This window comes from Sinocyclocheilus rhinocerous, unplaced genomic scaffold (genome assembly GCF_001515625.1).
Source record: "Sinocyclocheilus rhinocerous isolate Xijiao unplaced genomic scaffold, SAMN03320098_v1.1 scaffold37, whole genome shotgun sequence".
NCBI lineage: Eukaryota > Metazoa > Chordata > Actinopteri > Cypriniformes > Cyprinidae > Sinocyclocheilus > Sinocyclocheilus rhinocerous.
Genome location: NW_015663585.1, coordinates 76,316 through 81,148, shown reverse-complemented (window position 1 = coordinate 81,148; position 4,833 = coordinate 76,316). Strand labels below are relative to the sequence as shown.

The following is a 4,833-nucleotide window of genomic DNA, read 5'->3' as shown; positions in this document are numbered from 1 at the left end:
TCATAATTTTGGCTCTGTATGCCACCAGAATAGAATTAAAATGAATCAATCAAGATGAAATTGAAGTGCAGACTTTAAGCTTTATTCAAGGGGTTGAACAAAAATATAACATAAAATGCTTAGGAATTACAACCATTTTTATACACAGTTCCCCCATTTTCAGAGGCTCGAATGTAATTGGACAAATAAATATAATTAGGGGTCGACCAATATTGGTTTTTTGACAGCCGATGCCGATATCTTGGAAAGCAGGGTGGCCGATATAAAGCCGATATAATTTTATTTATTTTAATTAATATTTAAGAAATTTGAAATCATTTGAAAATTATAAAATCGTTATATAATATAATCGTTATAATACTTTTTTGTATAAATTTTTATTCCTCTGTTTAACCGTTCTATCTGATTATTAGACAGACTTCTATACGTATTAGACAGAACTATTAACGACGACAGCAAACAAGAGGGAGAAGACGCTGCCATTCTCAGCGCCGTCAAAATAAAAGTCTCGCCTCGAAAGCATCGGCCAAACAGGAAAAACTTATCGGCCGATGCCGATATTTGAAAAATGCCGAATATCGGCCGATATATCGGCCTTGGCGATATATCGGTCGACCACTAAATATAATCATAAATAAAATGTTCATGTTTAATATTTTGTTGAGAATCCTTTGACTGCCTTGCGTCTGTAACTCATGGACATCAGCAGAGACTGGGTTTCTCTTTTGTGATGTTTTGCCAGGCCTTTACTGCAGCTGACTTCAGTTGTTGTGTGTTTGTGTCTCTTTCTGCTTTAGTTTTGTCTTCAGCGAGTGAAATGCTGCTCAATCGGGTCGAGATCAGGAGATTGACTCAGCCATTGCAGAATAATCCACTGTTTTACCTTCTAAAACTCCTGGGTTGCTTTTGCTGTGTGTTTTGGGTCATCGTATATTTGTACTATGAATAGGGCCCTATGATTTCTGCGATGCGGAAAACGCGGAATCCAGTCATAAAAACAGAATTTACTGAATAACGTGGAATGTCACGGAATTTGTCAAATTTTGAATGAATTAATCAAAAGTAGGTCATTACACTTAAATCAAATTGCCATATGGACTAGTATCTGTAAATATTAAGCCACAAAAAGACATGAATCCTGCATGTTCTGCGTGTCTCTGTGTGAATGAATCAAGACGCGCGGTTTTGTTTACTACACAAATACTCTCTAGGGGACATAAATACATGAACATCATCTCCAGAACTGCTCTGAGAGTCACTTAATGAGCATGTCATTTGAGTAAAACTAGCGTCATATCTTACATACACAGAATTGTAAAGGTAACTTGAAGACATTGAGCCAGAAATACATTGTTTGAATGTACATACTACTACTACTACTACTACTACTAGTAGTACTAATAATAAAATTATTAAAACTTTTGATAAAACATTTGATATCCAGTGAAATTTAAATACACAACAGAATTTCTGAGGAAAATAAAAACATTTTATAAGGCTATTGTAAGAATACATTTGAATAAATTAAGTTGTTGAAATCGAAATATACAAAATACGAAATATGAAGATTTTTCAGTTTATATACACATATCAGCTTTAATGCACTCACCACAATAACAAAAGCAGCCTAAGATCAAGTTTCAGAACAGATCAGGGTTTGTGGGGGTTTTCTGATGGCTCTGAAGGGAGAACACAAATTACAAAAATATTTAGTGAGAGTGTGACATGAAAGAGCAAAACAGACACTATTTTTGGAAACAGTGGCCAAAATGAGTATTAGATTTAATTTAAAATGTATCATTTAACTTACAATCTGCAAAGGAGTGGGAAAGTATGTTCAAATACTTAATTTAATGTCAAAGAACTTCTCAAAATATGCAAAAGAAGCTTTTTTTCACAAAATCTGTGATTTTCTCTTACTGTTTGGATGATGTAAAATAACATCACACATGTGAAAATGGGCTGAGAATTGAACAGATATTTGTAATCTGGCTCAGATTCAGACAGGAATCATGTGTTTGTGGTGTTTTTCTGCTGCGCCTTCACTGCACAAACGATTCTCAAAAGCAAAAATGCAACAAAATGCATCATATTTAGTGAGAAACTGTGACGTGAAAGAGCAAAATAGATGCTATTTTGGAATCGGTGCTTAAAATGAGTTTGAAAAGAGTACTGGATTTCATTCGGCAGATTTGATGCATCAGTAAAATCAAGTCAAACCACCAGACAATGTGCAGAAACACTGACTAACATCTTCCCAGAAGCTGATCTAACAGATTTCTCCCAAAGAATCTCCCAGCATCCTTCAGGGAAACGGCCCCGGCGTCAGCGGTGTTTCTGTCACACGCTTTCCTCCCATTCAAACCTCAAACAATAGAAACGCTGTGACTCTCTGCGGTTTCATCCTTCAGACGCACCATTCAAATAAAACTTTAGAGTCAACAACACCTTCAGAACTAGAGACGCAATAAACACAGGAGAGCCAGATTAAAGGCACAGCTCACTCACAAAATCATCATTCTGTCATCATCTAATCAGATTCATGTCATTCAAAACCTGTTTGATTTTCTCTCTTCTGTGAAAAGGAGAAATTTTAAAGAATGTGCTCGTCATTCAGTTACTACAAACACAGACTGAAACTCCAAAAATGACAAACAAGCAGCATAAAGAATCATAACAGCAGTCCAAATGACTCATATGATGCTTTACATGCGAAACAGACTGATGAGAGAAATAGTGATGTTTGATTGATGAACAAATCGACAAGATCATTTTGAATCAGTTGATTAGCTTCACAAAACCTGTTTAAACGATTCACTCACAAATAGGATTGATCCAGTTCTTGAGTTCAACTCACTGATTCAATTAATCTTTTGAATCAGCTGATTCACTTCAAAGAATCTGCTTAAATGATTCACTCATAAACCAGACTGATTCAGTTCTTGAGTTCAACTCACTGATTCAATTAATCTTTTGAATCAGCTGATTCACTTCAAAAAATCTGCTTAAATGATTCACTCATAAACCAAACTGATTCAGTTCTTGAGTTCAACTCCCTGATTCAATTAATCTTTTGAATCAGCTGATTCACTTAAAAAAATCTGCTTAAATGATTCACTCATAAACCAGACTGATTCAGTTCTTCAGTTCAACTCACGGATTCAATTAATCTTTTGAATCAGATGATTCACTTCAAAAAATCTGCTTAAATGATTCACTAATAAACCAGACTGATTCAGTTCTTGAGTTCAACTCACTGATTCAATGAATCGTTTGAATCAGCTGATTCACTTTAAAAAAATCCCCCAAAAAGTAAAAAAATTTAGGGATGCACCGAAATGAAAATTCTGGGCTGAAAACCGAAACTGCTTTGTAATGACTATTTATTATTTTATTAAATAATATAAAGTAATTTTGTAAGACTTTTTAATTTAACTCAATAATTTTAATGATACTGAATTTAAAAAACACAAGCCAATAAAATAACCACACTTTTACTGAAAGTAACAATAAAACTGGACAGAATTTATATTAATATTAGTAACACTTTACAATAAGGTTCATCAGTTAACTACTTTAGCTAACATGAACTAAGAATGAACAATAGTTATTCAGCATTTATTAATCTTAATGTTAATTTCAACATTTACTAATGCATTATTAAAATCAACAGTTGTGCTTGTTAACAGTTAATGCACTCTGAATTAACATGAACTAACGAATAAATGTATTCTCATTAACAAAGATTAATAATTCTAAAATTCGGTGAATCCCTACAAAAATTATAAAAAGTTTTTGGGGGAAATTTTTATACCCTGCATGTGTCAGTAAGTTTTAGTCCAATTCAATAATATAAACTAGCATTTTCTGGAAAAAGAAAATCCTCTCTGACCAGAACACATAAAAACAGGGTTATTATAGTTAACTAAAACTGAAACTAAAAATAAAACCATTTAACATTTACTTTGTTACTTGAAATAAATATTAACTGAAACAAAAATTGTATATATATATATATATATGTAGGTAACATTTATGTATATATAAAGGCACAGCAGAAGGCAACATTTATCATTTTAATTTGGTAACTTGGTGTACTAAAACTGAAATTGAATGAATTAAAACTAATTTACCAAATAAGCCAGGTTTATTTCAGTTAGTCTGACTTATTGTCAGCCGATTTGGTTCAAAATAAGTCAGACTAACTGAAATAAGCCTGGCTTATTTGGTAGTAGTAGTAGTATATTTTTATTTAATGCCATGTCTGGCAAAATTATACTAAACCCTTTAAATGAGTTCACTTCATAAAAGAGTTTTCTACATGCATTAAAAGCAGGACAGTCCAATAAAATATGTTTGGCTTATTTAGTAAACTTGTTTTATGGAACAGGCCCCAGCTTTTCTCCATGTAACAGCAAGAACAGCAGCTTGTTTACTCTGTCAGAAAACTGAATGCTGTATGAATGCTGTGAACATTGACTGCTGAGATGAGCAGACGTCTAAACAACAGTGAATAGAGGGGCAAGTCGAGTGTGTGTCGCTGCTTTAAACACACACACACACACTCACACACACACACACTCACACTCTCACACACACACACACACAAACACTCACACACACACTCACACTCTCACACACACACACACACAAACACTCACACACACACTCACACTCTCACACACACACACACACACACACACACACACACAAACACAAACACTCACACTCTCAAACACACACACACAAACACTCACACTCTCAAACACACACACACAAACACAAACACACACACACACACTCTCAAACACACACAAACAAACACAAACACAC

The 4,833-nt window shown here is 34.0% G+C and overlaps 1 protein-coding gene across 2 annotated transcripts in view; it reads right to left on the bottom strand.

Annotated features, from left to right (window-relative positions):
• The window catches only part of LOC107728996 (lethal(3)malignant brain tumor-like protein 4), a 33,920-nt gene that overhangs the window by 24,064 nt on the left and 5,023 nt on the right, over window positions 1-4,833 (bottom strand). The window contains exon 2 of one of the 2 annotated variants that reach the window (XM_016539341.1): window positions 1,610-1,679. The exons of the other annotated variant lie outside the window; for it this stretch is intronic. The gene's annotated coding sequence lies outside the window, so the exon portion shown is untranslated. The remainder of the gene's footprint in view (window positions 1-1,609; window positions 1,680-4,833) is intronic. 2 annotated transcript variants of the gene reach the window in all.